This window comes from Lontra canadensis, unplaced genomic scaffold (assembly GCF_010015895.1).
Source record: "Lontra canadensis isolate GAN:19392208 unplaced genomic scaffold, GSC_riverotter_1.0 scaffold3, whole genome shotgun sequence".
Taxonomy (NCBI): domain Eukaryota; kingdom Metazoa; phylum Chordata; class Mammalia; order Carnivora; family Mustelidae; genus Lontra; species Lontra canadensis.
In genome coordinates this window covers 56,996,482-57,011,599 of record NW_022630997.1, presented here as the reverse complement: position 1 = coordinate 57,011,599, position 15,118 = coordinate 56,996,482, and the positions used below count along the sequence as shown (strand labels likewise).

The 15,118-nt window shown below is 37.4% G+C and overlaps 1 non-coding gene across 1 annotated transcript; it reads left to right on the top strand.

Moving 5' to 3' along the window:
* The first annotated feature begins 14,725 nt into the window (after window positions 1-14,725).
* Window positions 14,726-14,832, top strand: LOC116858668. Its single transcript, XR_004380983.1, has one exon. It is a non-coding gene; the product is annotated as a U6 spliceosomal RNA (small nuclear RNA).
* Window positions 14,833-15,118: the final 286 nt, after the last annotated feature.

Below are 15,118 nucleotides of genomic sequence, written 5' to 3'. Positions count from 1 at the left end.
TTATTTTATAATTAAAAAAATTTTTTTATAAACATATAAGGTATTATTAGCCCCAAGGGTACAGGTCTGTGAATCACCAGGTTTACAGACTTCACAGCACTCATCATAACACAAACCCTCCCCAATGTCTATAACCCCACCACCTTCTCCCTACCCCCCTCCCCCCAGCAACCCTCAGTTTGTTTTGTGAGATTAAGAGTCTCTTATGGTTTGTCTCCCTCCTGATCCCATCTTGTTTCATTTATTCTTTTCCTACCCCCCAAAACCCCCACGTTGGATCTCCACTTCATCATATCAGGGAGATCATATGATAGTTGTCTTTCTCCAATTGACTTATTTCGCTAAGTATAATACCCTCTAGTTCTATCCACGTTGTCCCAAATGGCAAGATTGCATTTTTTTTGATGGCTGCATAGTATTCCATTGCATATATATACACCACATCTTCTTTATCCATTCATCTGTTGATGGACATCTAGGATCTTTCCATAGTTTGGCTACTGTGGACATTGCTGCTATAAACATTCAGGTGCACGTGCCCCTTTGGATCACTATGTTTGTATCTTTAGGGTAAATACCCAGTAGTGCAATTGCTGGGTCATAGGGAGCTGTATTTTCATCTTTTTGAGGAAACTCCATGCTGTTTTCCAGAATGCACCAGCTTGCATTCCCAGCAAGGATTTCTCCACATCCTTGCCAGCATCTATCATTTCCTGAATTGTTAATTTTACCATTCTGACTGGTGTGAAGTGTTATCTCATTGTGGTTTTGATTTGTATTTCCCTGATGTCGAGTGATGTGGAGCACTTTTTCATATGTCTGTTGGCCATCTGGATGTCTTCTTTGCAGAAATGTCTGTCCATGTCCTCTGCCCATTTCTTGATTGGATTGTTTGTGTTTTGGGTGTTGAGTTTGCTAAGCTCTTTATAGATTTTGGATACTGGCCCTTTATCCGATACGTCGTTTGTAAATATCTTCTCCCATTCTGTCAGTTGTCTTTTGCTTTTGTTGAATGTTTCCTGTGCTGTGCAAAAGTTTTTGATCTTGATGAAGTCCCAATAGCTCATTTTTGCCCTTGCTTCCCTTGCCTTTGGTGATGTTCCTAGGAAGAAGTGGCTGAGACTGAGGTCGAAGACGTTGCTGCCTGTGTTTTCCTCAAGGATTTTGATGGATTCCTTTCTCACCTTGAGGTTCTTAATCCATTTTGAGTCTATTTTCATGTGTGGTGTAAGGAAATGGTCCAGTTTCATTTTTCTGCAAGTGGCTGTCCAAATTTCCCAGCACCATTTGTTGAGAGGCCATCTTTTTTCCATTGGACATTCCTTCCCACTTTGTCGAAGATTAGTTGACCATAGAGTTGAAGGTCTATTTCTGGGCTGTTTATTCTGTTCCATTGATCTATGTGTCTGTTTTTGTGCCAGTACCATACTGTCTTGATGATGACAGCTTTATAATAGAGCTTGAAGTCCGGAATTGTGATGCTACCAACTTTGGCTTTCTGTTTCAACATTCCTTTGGCTATTTGGGATCTTTTCTGGTTCCATGTAAATTTTAGGATTATTTGTCCCATTTCTTTGAAAAAAATGGATGGGATTTTGATAGGGATTGCATTAAATGTGTAGATTGCTTTAGGTAGCATAGACATTTTCACAATATTTGTTGTTTCAATCCATGAGCATGGAACATTTTTCCATTTCTATATGTCTTCCTCAATTTCTTTCATGAGTGCTTCATATTCCTCTTGAGTATAGATTCTATGCCTCTTTGGTTAGGTTTATTCCTAGGTATCTAATGGTTTGGGGTGCAATTGTAAATGGGACTGATCCCTTAATTTATCTTTCTTCTGTCTTGTTGTTGGTGTAAAGAAATGCAACTGATTTCTGTGCATCAATTTTATATCCTGACACTTTACTGAATTCCTGTACAAGTTCTAGCAGATTCGGATTTTCCACATATAGTATCATATCATCGGCAAAGAGTGATAGTTTGACTTCTTCTTTGCAGATTTGGATGCCTTTAATTCCCTTTTGTTGTCTGATTGCTGAGGCTAGGACTTCTAGTACTATGTTGAATAGCAGTGGTGATAATGGACATCCCTGCCATGTTCCTGACCTTCGTGGAAAAGCTCTCAGTTTTTCTCCATTGAGAATGATACTTGCGGTGGGTTTTTCATAGATGGCTTTGATGATATTGAGGTATGTGCCCTCTATCCCTACACTTTGAAGAGTTTTGATCAGTAAGGGATGCTATACTTTGTCAAATGCTTTTTCACCGTCTATTGAGAGTATCATATGGTTCTTGTTCTTTCTTTTATTAATGTATTGTATCACATTGATTGATTTGTGGATGTTGAACCAACCTGGCAGCCCTGGAATAAATTATTCCACCACTTGGTCGTGGTGAATAATCCTTTTAATGTACTGTTGGATCCTATTGGCTAGTATTTTGGTGAGAATTTTCACATCTGTGTTCAGCAAGGATATTGGTCTGTAATTCTCTTTTTTGATGGGATCCTTGTCTGGTTTTGGGATCAAGGTGATGCTGGCCTCATAAAATGAGTTTGGAAGTTTTCCTTCCATTTCTATTTTTTGGAACAGTTTCAGGAGAATAGGAATTAATTCTTCTTTAAATGTTTGGTAGAATTCCCCTGGGAAGCTGTCTGGTCCTGGGCTTTGTTTGTTTGGAGATTTTTGATGACTGTTTCAATCTCCTTACGGGTTATGCGTCTGTTCAGGTTTCCTATTTCTTCCTGGTTCAGTAGTGGTAGTTTATATGTCTCTAGGAAGGCATCCATTTCTTTCAGATTATCAAAATTGTTGGCGTAGAGTTGCTCATAATATGTTCTTATAATTGTTTGTATTTCTTTGGTGTTGGTTGTGTTCTCTCCTCTCTCATTCATGATTTTATTTATTTGGGTCCTTTCTCTTTTCTTTTTGATAAGTCTGGCCAGGGGTTTATCAATCTTATTAATTCTTTCAAAAAACCAGCTCCTAGTTTCGTTGATTTGTTCTATTGTTTTTTTTGGTAACTATTTCATTGATTTCTGTTCTAATCTTTATGATTTATCTTCTCCTGCTGGGTTTAGGGTTTCTTTCTTGTTCTTTCTCCAGCTCCTTTAGGTGTAGGGTTAGGTGTGTATTTGAGACCTTTCTTATTTCTTGAGAAAGGCTTGTATCGCTATATATTTTCCTCTCAAGACTACCTTTGCTGTGTCCCACAGATTTTGAACCATTGTGTTTTCATTATCTTTTGTTCCCCTGAATTTTTTCAATTCTTCTTTAATTTCCTGGTTGACCCATTCATTCTTTAAAAGGATGCTGTTTAGTCTCCATGTATTTGTGTTCTTTCCAAATTTCCTCTTGGGATTGAGTACTAGCTTCAGAGCATTGCAGTCTGAAAATATGCAGGGAATGATCCCAGTCTTTTGATACCAGTTGAGACCTGATTTATGACCCAGGATGTGATCTATTCTGGAGAATGTTCCATGTGCACAAGAGAAGAATGTGTATTTTTCTGCTTTGGGATGGAATGTTCTGAATATATCTGTGATGTCCATCTGGTCCAGTGTGTCATTTAAGACCTTTATTTCCTTGTTGATCTTTTGCTTGAATGATCTGTCCATTTCAGTGAGGGGAGTGTTAAAGTCCCCTACTATTATTGTATTATTGTTGATGTGTTTCTTTGATTTTGTTATTAATTGGTTTATATAGTTGGCTGCTCTCACGTTAGGGGCATAGATATTTAAAATTGTTAGATCTTCTTGTTGGGCGGACCCTTTGAGTATGATATAGTGTCCTTCCTCATCTCTTATTATACTCTATGGCTTAAAATCTAATCGATCTGATATAAGGATTGCCACCCCAGCTTTCTTTTGATGTCCATTAGCATGGGAAATTGTTTTTCACCCCCTCACTTAAAATCGGAGGTGTCTATGGGTCTAAAATGAGTTTCTTGTAGACAGCATATTGATGGGTTTTGTTTTTTTATCCACTCTCATACCCTGTATCTTTGATTTGGGCATTTAGTCCATTTACATTCAGGGTAACTATTGAGAGATATGAATTTAGTGCCATTGTATTGTCTATAAGGTGACTGTTACTGTATATTGTTTCTGTTCCTTTCTGATCTACTACTTTTAGGGTCTCTCTTTGCTTAGAGGACCCCTTTCAATATTTCCTATAGAGCTGGTTTGGTGTTTGCAAATTCTTTCAGTTTTGTTTGTCCTGGAATTTTTTTTTTTTTTTAATCTTTCAATTATAGCCTAGCTGGATATAGTATTCTTGTCTGCATGTTTTTCTCTTTTAGTACTCTGAATATATCATGCCAGTTCTTTCTGGCCAGCTAGGTCTCTGTGGATAAGTCTGCTGCCAATCTAATATTTTTACCATTGTATGTTACAGACTTCTTGTCCCGGGCTACTTTTAGGATTTTTTCTTTGCCACTAAGACTTGTAAATTTTACTATTAGATGACGGGGTGTGGACCCATTCTTACTGGTTTTGATGGGGGTTCTCTGCACCTCCTGGATTTTGATGCTTGTTCTCTTTGCCATATTAGGGAAATTCTCTACAATAATTCTCTCCAATATGCCTTCTGCTCCCCTCCCTCTTTCTTCTTCTTCTGGAATCCCAATTATTCTAATGTTGTTTCGTCTTATGGTATCGCTAATCTCTCAAATTCTCCCCTTGTGGTCCAGTAGTTGTTTGTCTCTCTTTTGCTCAGCTTCTTTATTCTCTGTCATTTGGTCTTCTATATCACTAATTCTTTCTTCTGCCTCATTTATCCTAGCAGTAAGAGCCTCCTTTTTTTTTTTTTTAAGATTTTATTTATTTGACAGACAGAGATCACAAGTAGGCAGAGAGGCAGGCAGAGAGAGAGAGGAGGAAGCAGGATCTCCGCTGAGCAGAGAGCCTGATGCGGGGCCCAATCCCAGGACCATGGGATCATGACCCGAGCCGAAGACAGAGGCTTTAACCCACTGAGCCACCCAGGCGCCCAAGAGCCCCCATTTTTGATTGCACCTCATTAATAGCTTTTTTTATTTCAACTTGGTTAGGTTTTAGTTCTTTTATTTCTCCAGAAAGGGATTTTATTTCTCCAGAAAGGGTTTCTCTAATATCTTCCCTCCCTTTTTTACCAGCCCAGCTAGCACCTTGAGAATCATCGTTTTGAACTCTAGTTCTGACATATTACCAATGTCCATATTGATTAGGTTCCTAGCCTTCAGTACTGCCTCTTGTTCTTGTGTGTGTGTGTGTGTGTGTTGAATTTTTCCACCTTGTCATTTTGTCCAGATAAGAATATATGAAGGTGTGAATAAAATACTAAAAGGGTGGCAAAGACCCCAGGAAAATGTGCTTTAACCAAATCAGAAGAGACCCCAAATTGTGGGGGGGAGAAAGAGGGTAAAGAGAAGTTCAGGAAAAAAATGAAAAAAAGAAAACAAATAATGAAAGAATAAAAAAAGAAAGGGTTAAAAAGGGTAAAAGGGTAAAAGTTAAAAAAAAAGTTAAAAGTTAAAAAAAAGTAAAAAAAAGTTAAAAAAATTTAGCAAAAGAAAAAAAATAAAATTACAAATTAATGAACTTTGCAGGACTAAAGAATCATGGGGAGAAAGCCATGAATTCCATGCTTTGCTTTCTCCTCCTCTGGAATTCCACTGTTCTTGGTAAGTGAACTTGGTCTTGGCTGGATTTCTTGTTGATCTTCTAGGGGAGGAGCCTGTTGTAGTGATTCTCAAGTGTCTTTGTCCCAGGCAGAATTGCACTGCCCTTACCAGGGGCCAGGCTAAGTAATCTGCTTGGGTTTGGTTTTGGGAGCTTTTGTTCCCTGAACGCTTTCCGTAGAGTTCCAGAGGATGGGCATAAAAATGTCGGCCTCCCAATCTCCAGCTGGAGGAGCTGAGAGCTCGAGGCTCCACTCCTCAGTGTGCCCTCAGTGAAAAGTGCTCAATCACTCCCATCTCCCTGACCTCTGACTGCGCTCTGAGCTCACCCAGCCTGTGACCAAGCATGTCTGTCTCTGGCACACAGCTCTGCCTGGAGTCTCTGAACCCCACAAATCCATGAGCTATTCCAGAGGGGTCTCCTCGGATCTTGTGAGATCCCCACTCACAGAGCAGTGGCCTGTGCCATAGATTATGGTTCAAGGTAACCCGGAGTTGAGAGCTCACTCCTCGGCTCTGTCTCTGTAGCCAGTTTCCCAGCTCTAATACCTGCGAGCTTTGCGACACTCAGACACCCCCGATCCTTCTGTGACCCCGCGGGATCTGAGGCCACGCTGTCCCTGTGTGCGCTTTACCCCGGTTTAGCCTCTGGAGCGATGTCCCTCAGTGGAGCAGACTTTTAAAAGTCCTGATTTTGTGCTCCTTTGCTCTGCCACTTGCCTGGATCCAGCCCCTCCCCCCGCGGTCTATCTTCCCATCGCTTTGGATTCACTTCTCCGCCGGTCCTACCTTTCAGAAAGTGATCGATTTTCTGTTTCTAGAATTGCTGCTCTTCTTCTCTTTGATCTCCTGTTGGATTTGTAGGTGTTCGCAATGGTTTGAAAAGCTATCTACCTGATTTCCTGCTACCTGATGTCGTCTCAGCCTGCTACTTCTCCTCCATCTTGACTCCTCCTCTCCTCCACACTGTTTTCTTTCAGCAAATTTATTTCCCTTCTACTCTTCATGTCCAGGCTTTTTTGAATTCAGTTTGATTCTCAATTTCTTATTCCTCATTTATTGTTCCTTTCTTAAATGCATGATGGCACTAATGTCCTTCTCAGTTCTATTAAAATATTTGCAAAGTCTATCACTCCTTAGTCCAAATACAAATTGTCTCTATGAGGTATTTGACATTCTTCCATTTATAGTCTCTTTAAGCTATTTTCTACAGTGGACACTTGGTGTTGATTATTGCGCTACAGCTGGTAATCAAACCATAAATACCATAGAAATGGCCCCTGTCTTCCCTGATCTTGCACTCTGGTCCTCCCAGTCATTCTTCACTTCTTGAAACTCCTTTCCTTTTGCATCTTGTATCTTGTAACTATGCGTTCTCTGTTCACATTCTACATTTCAGGTCCCTCCTTGTTTGCTTTGCATGGGCACATTTTGTTTAATTAAGTTTTTTATTTCAAGGCACTTGTAGATTCACATGCCACTTTTAGAAAAAAAAAAAGAAACATCTCGTGTACTCTATCCCATTTCTCCCATAGCACTAATACCTTGCAGGACTGCAGTAACTATCACCAGCAGGATATTGTCATTGCCACAGTCAAGATAAAGAGTATTTTCGTTGCTGTGAGGGTTCCTCATGCTGTCCTCTCAAATCCACACACCTTTTCTGCCCCCTCAGATCCTTAAGCCCTGACAAGCACTAACCTCTTCTCCACTTGCATAACTTGATTATTTTATAAAGGGAGTAATGTACCAAATGATCCTTAATGACTGACTTTTTCATTCAATATAATTCTCAGAAAGTTCATCTAGTTTTTTGGTGTATCAGTAGTTCATTTTGTTCATGTTGAATTGCTGAGATGTTGTCCACTGCCTTTTGTTTAGTGGATAGGGCAGATTCCACATTTTGACCTTTATGAATAAAACTGCTGTAAACATTCACAGACAGGCTTTTGTGTAAACATAAGTCTTTACTTTCTGGGGACAAACGCCCAGGAATATAATTACTGGGTTGTATGGTAGTTGAAAAGAAGAATAAAAAGGGAAAATTAGTCTATTGAATTTCAAGACTTACTATAATGCTGTATTAATCAAGACTATGTGTTTTAGCACAGGATAAGCCCAAAGAGCAGTGAAACCCAGAAACAGACCCATATAAATATGCCCAACTGATTTCTGACAGATGTGCAAAAGCACCTTAATGAAGGAAAGATAGTCTTTTCAACAAACTGTGCTGGAACTGTTAGATGTTCACAGGCAAAAAAGTCTCACAATTTGTACAAAATGGATCACAGACTTAACTGTAAAATATAAAAACTATAAAACTTTTTGGGACACCTGGATGGCTCAGTGGGTTAAGCATCTGCCTTTCGCTCAGGTCATGATCTCACAGTCCTGGGATCGAGTACCACATTAGGCTCCTTGCTCAGCAGGGAGCTTGTTTCTCCTTCTGCCTGCCACTCCCACTGTTTGTGTGCTCTCTTTCTCTTTAACAAATAAATAAAATCTTAAAAAAAAAACCAACTAAACAAACAAACAAAAAAACATTTAGAAAATAAAAGCCTGGGAGAAAATCTATAAACTTGACAGAAAATACATAATTATAAAAGAAAAAATGTTGAAAATTGGACTTTATAATAATTAATTTTTTTTGCTCCTGAAAGATACCATTAAAATGAGAAAGAGATAATCTCCTGAGTATAAAATACAGTATTTTTAACCACATGACTGGTAAAGTTACAGGAGACAGAATATATAAGCACTCTCAGAACTAAATGATCTAGATGTAAACAATCCTAATTAAACATGGAGAAAAGAAATGAAGAGCTAGTTCACTACTGAAGATACATGGTTGGCAAAGGAGCACAGAACAGAGGCCTGTCATCATCAGCAATTAGGGAAACACAAATTTAAATCACTTTAATGTTTTGGAACATAACATACATATAGGAAAGTGTATGATTCATTTTCACAAGGTGAAATATCCAGGGAACTATAACAAAAATCAAGAACTGGAACATTCATTACCAGCACCCACAGCTGTGGCCTCTGGCCCTCTTGGCACAGCCCCCACACCGGCCTGAAGATGACCTCCATCACCAGCAGGCAGCCTGGCCTATTTCAGACCTTTATGAGAAGGGAAATCTATAAGACATTTTCTTTTTCCATTTTTGTTCTTCTGCTTAATATTACATATCTAAGAGTCATCCACATTACAGTGTATCAGTAGCTCATTCTCATGGCTGTCAAGTGCGGCATTTCCTGAACTTATCACTATTGCAAACTTTAGGTTTGTTTCCAATTAGGACTATGATGAATAGTGCTGTTAGGAACATTGTTGCATGCGTCTTGTGTGTTTAGAGACTATAATACATAATGTGTATACATACTACACACATAGACTATGCATGTCTAAACAGCTGGGCCTCAGTACTTGTCCTACAACCCAACAATACTGCAAGTAATGAAGAGAATATAGCAGTGAAATTGTTCTCACCCTTATATGTCATCTGCTTTTCTCACTTACATGAAGTTATTTCTCCTGATTATATATCTGAATCAATCAGATTGTTTTAAATGAAGAGATCATGGGACTTACTGGTTTTGTATTCAATCTTCTTTGACTTTGGCAATATATGGGTACATATCTATAGTGATATAAAAGAATATAAAATCATGTGTTATTAAATTATATATATTTTAATTTCCTGTACTCAGTTCAGTGTATATGTTTCTGTATTCTACTAAATTTAACATGTGATTTTATAATACTGGAAGTGAAATATGGCCCAGCTGTGTTGGTCATCTGTAATGGGAAATATATGTACCTCTCTGAGCAAATTTCAGTGGTGAGAATACTGACTTTTTTATTCTTGGGTAACTAAAACTTCACTTTATAACCCTGAATTTAAGACTTCTACTAATATATAATTTTCAAGTGTACCTTAATCTACTAACAGGGTTTATACATTGTATGAGATGAAATCAAGATAAGTATACAGAAACATCAATTTTTCCTTAGAGTAGTGATTTTATTTATTTATTTATTTATTTAAACTTAAAGATACTTTGTAAGGCAGGGAACTCACTCACAAATATCTTCTCTGGAGTTCACCTGTCCTACGTGACTTAACACCCTTTGGTTATAGCTGACGAGACCAACATGGATATCTGAGTGAAAGGAGGCAGATAATAAAGCTCGATACATACAATTATTTAGCTTTAGGGCTAGTAACATTATTGAGTGAGAGACAAAAACACCATCCCTGACGTCTATGGAAAGGAGACCCTGTCTTCTATTTTCCCTGCACATTCTCAGGGCTCACTTTCAGCTGCATTTCTTGTTCAGGGATTCCTGAGTACAGGAATTTAAAATATATATGATTTAATAACACATGGTTATATTCAGCTGCTGTTCTGTGAATTGTTTATGTTCAACCCAACAGTGAGACCAAACTGGGAGGCCAGCTCCTCATCATAGCAACGCACAACTGGTTGTGCCAAGACATTTTTAGTTTGTTGGGCTTGCTGTTTATTATTGTTATTATTTTAAAGATTTTATTTACTTATTTGACATAGAGAGAGCATGAGTAGAAGGAGAGGGAGAAGGAGAAGCAGACTCCAGGCTGAGCAGGGAGCCCAACACAGGACTTGATCCTAGGACCTTGAGATCATGATCTGACCTGAAGTCAGACACTTTACTGACTGAGCCTTGCTGTTGTTTTTCTCAAACTAAAGCAAGATAGAGAGAGTGTGAAAGGACAGTATGAATTCTGGGGAAGCCTACTAGGGGCAGAGGTAGAGGAATGAGTGTGGTTTCTAGATGTTACTGAAATCGAAGAAGAGTTACTTTAATGGAAGAATCAGCCATTGTATTGATTTTAGAGTGAGAAAATATACTCTTCTGCCTAAATGCTGGTATGGCAGTTGATGGAAGAAGCAGGTTGGGAAAACATGACTTCTTAGTTTTTATATGTTGTCAGATTTCTCATAATATGACACATAGTTGGTTTTATACCTGTGTCTGATATGCATCCCAGCACAGCAGAGACTAAAGCAAACACTGAATGCTGATGGCTAAGAAATGAGTTTTAGCTTCAAATTTCCTGAGCTCAAACGAGGACTCCTCAATATATCACCTATGTGATCTATAACAAATTTAACTTTATGCCTGCATTATAGTATTTACAATATACTAATATTCATTGTACTCATTTCATAGGGTTGATTTCACAATATATAATATAGCATTAAATTTAATATAGCATTAAAGGTGCTTAGAATTAATGAATTAATGTCAGCTTATTATTTCTTTGATTATGTTAACATTTACTAATAAAACAACTCTAATATCCATTATTCTTTTTAATTTGTACTGCAAAACAAAAACTCATAGATAGAAAAGATAGTATTTGAATCAAAAGACAAGAATGAAGAGAAAAATGGAAAATGAACACAAGCCTCCAACAACATCCAGTATCCTCTGGCGCACAAGCTTCCCCACCACTGAGAACATGAGTGAGGGCTGTGGCCCTTCAAGAAGATGGCCATATTGGGTTCTGAGCTCCATCTGTGCACAGAGGCCAAGCTACAGGCAAGTGAAGGGCTGTGCTACCCTCCTTCACCACAAAGAGAATGATAAGTTCAGTGTTTAGAAACTCTGAAAACTAAATCATTCAAAATTGTCTTCAGTTATGCATAACTACAGATAATAACCTTGGGCCCGTCCATCATACTCAAATATAACAAATGAAAACAAACCTTGAGAATATCCCCAGAAGTGTCTGGGAAAATAGAAATTTATAACAGTCCAGTAAGTTGTGTGATTATGAAAGCATCAAAAATGTCTAATGATCTGGTAGAAGAGAAGCACCAATAAAATATTGTATTGGGATGAACAGGAACTGTCCATATTTTGCCCACTAATGCACTGAATTTTTAAAAAATGGTCCATAGACAAAGTTTTAAAAGAATTTCATAAATAAAATTCAGACAAATGGAAAGATTAAGTGATGGCACCTGGAAGAAAAAAAATTTTTAATGAGAGAAAATATTCTTTGAGGTGAATCTGAGAAAGCATACTAGTCAGAGCCCAAACCTCAGTTGTGGATGCATTCTTTCACAAAGTGAATCATTCTGCACACTTATTCAAGGACATATCTGAAATAGTCTATTATCCTGATTGAATGGCCCCAGAAGCACTGAGTTTCCAAGCTTATTGGTTTCAATCTTTTTCCTTTTCTGTGAAGGTCACTGTAGGAAATTGTCTTAAATATACTGCATACAAATCTTGCCCCTCACACAAATGTTCAACATCTTTCTATTTTCTATTCTCATCACAATGTATTACTCAAACTAAAGTAGGTCAACATATATGAATAAAATATATCAACATATCTTATAGTTTCCTATTTCTGCACAACACTCAGATCCTGGTCTGACAGGTACAAAGAACTGAGCTTGTGAATTTCCTGCACTTGTGCCCTCGAAGCCCTTTTCTCCCTATAGTGCTTGCTGCTCAGGAAATCATACTTACCATCCTGCCATTGCTTCATCCAGAAACAGAGACATCATTTTTTAAAAGGACAGCTATAAGTGGCGGTTAAAATCTGCAGTCACATAATGTCATTGCCCTTCTCAACACTGTCGGTGGATATTCATTTCACTTAGAATAAGGTCCAGATTTCTTACGTGGCACACAAAACCCTACAGGAACTAACTCTTGGCTACTTCTCTGACTTCATCTTTGACCACTCTTCAAATAATTTTCCAACCATGCCACCTCCCCACTGTTTCTCAAACATACTTCAGAGTCTTTGTATTTGCTGTTTCCCCTTTGGCCACATGGACTGCCTCTTTATTTAAATTTCGTTCCTTGCAGAAAGGCCTTCCCTATTCACCCCATCTACTTTCTCTACTTATTTGAATCATTTATATTCATTTATATTCTAGCTGGAAGTACTCAAAAGCCAGTTTGGGAATTTCCATGATCTTACTTGCAAGGAAGCTCATGAAAGTGGTTATTAACGTAAAGGGTATTATAAATGTTCAGCAACCAGCTTTCTGAAACAAGAAAACACAACTCTAGTAGCTTTTGCTGATTTCTGAGGTGTAAATGAATAGGATTTCAAGCTACTAACATTAAACTACTGAACTAGACGTTGGGAAGAGATGGTAATAATTGATCGTGATACAGTGAGTTAGCACCATTGTGAAAGACAACAATGACATCAGAGTAGCTTGGCTGTTGACTCACAGCGTATGGCTTACAGCTTCTGTAGAATCTACAGTGGACTTTGTGGGAGCAAGAGCTAAACTACCGTCTTGTGAAACCCCTGAAATGTTGATGTCTTTGCTACTGCAAAACAGTCTAGCTTGTGTTGTATAAGTATGTTTGAGGGGTGGGGGTTGGGGCATCAACCTGGCTTTAAGAGTTCTGGTTCTGGTTCTCATGCAAATGTCATTACTACACAGTTCACAGATAAAAAGACACAGACTGCAAAGGAGAAGAATTTCTGCATATGGTACTAAAACCAGTCTTAATTCTCCTAAAATAAGAAGATAAGAGGATAATACATAATGTATATTCAAATAAGAGAACACATAATGTAACAAAAAGAATGGTTGTTATTTTAATAATTTAATAATTGTTACTACTTTGCTCCATAAGCTGTTCTAAGCACTTTATCTCTGGGCATATTTCATTTTATTTACCAAAAAACTCTAGAGGAATATACTGTCACCTCCAATTTATAGTTATTCAACTATATTGAGATTGACGGTGATGAAGATTTTTCCTATGCAGCTTATAAGGGTTTATGGAATCTTTTTAAAAATGTCTTTCTTTTCTCCATAGAAAATAGGAAACAAAAGATATAAACTTCCTTCTTTGATCATGGAAAGATAACAAAATCAGAACTATGAATATCCCTTAAAGCAAGGATTCAGTATTCATTAATGAAAATATAAAACCAGTCACTTAGACCTAAAACACATTGTTGTTCAGATTATATTTTATAAAGCACTTCTCATTGGTAATAAGTTAATGATACTGAATATTTATGACTCAAGTTGTTAAACAGTCAACCTACCTTTTAATCTATAGAATCACCTATATGTTGCCATTTTTCTAATACCCTGCAAATATCAAAATTAGCAAAACTTTTACTTGTATATTGTTTGTCCTAAGCACCCAGTTAATCCTGTGTGACCAAGACTAATGGTGTGTGTTAGCAAATGCTCACTCTCTAAACTCCCTTATGGCAAATGAGGGAAACAGCCAATGTTGGGGAACAAGTCATAAGAGCTTATTAACCTCACTTTCTCCAGGTGAAGGAAAATTGGTAAAAGTATAAGGATTTAGGAAATTCTTTGGCTTCATTAATAATATACTACAAACTACAAAATATAATACAAACCTGCCTTTCAAAGTGTCTTAAAATTTCCTACCTAGTGTTGACTCTTTAGTGATATGGAAGCATTTATTTGTTTTATGATGATAAAATTAAGAAAATAATGAAATAAAATCTTTCTTCACTAAACTCCAATTACAAAACATATGAAATTCCTTTGGCATGTAGTATACAGAGTTCACCCCAAAGCTTAGCAGTTTTTGCTGCACAACTAATGATGTCATAACAGAATTGATTCCAGGATATGGAAAAGAAAGGCCAAGGTCAGGTGATATCTTCCTGACAGGACTTAAACTCCAACATCAACAGGAAAGTCTCCACTTCCAAATGTATCATTTGGTATAAATTTCTTTGTCATTTGTATAAACTGTTTTTACACATGATTTAATGTTTCAGTATCTGCTTTATAGTTACTGAAGGTCAAATACCAGGGCAAACACTTGAAAATTCACCCCACTTATAATTTAATTCAAGGGAAGGAAAAAACTGCAATTTACTCTTCTCTGGCTGTTTGCTTTGAATTAAACTATTATTTGACAAAACAAAGATGAACAAAAACAAAAACAGGGTTTAAAACAAAAAATAGACAAGATGGTCTCTTAATATTTTAGATACAATATTCAGAAAATTTAACAGTTAAAAAGGATACAACAGTGCTCACTTTGGTAGCACATTTACTAAAACTGTAACAGTATGGAAAAGATTAGCATGGCCCCTATGAAAGAATGACATGCAAATTCCTGAAGCATTCCATATTTTTTTAATGCACATGGAACTTTCTTCAGAGCAGATCACATACTGGGTCACAAATCAGGTCTCAAGCAGTACAAAAAGATTGAGATTATACCATGCATCTTTTCAGGCACAATGCTTTAAAGCTTGAAGTCAACTACAAGAAATAACTTGGAAGGACCACAAATACCTAAAGATCATCCTACTAAAGAATGAAATGGGTCAAACAGGAAACTAAAAAAGAATTTAAAAAATACATGGAAACAAATGAAAATGAAAACATGGCAGTTCAAAACCTTTGGGAATACAGCAAA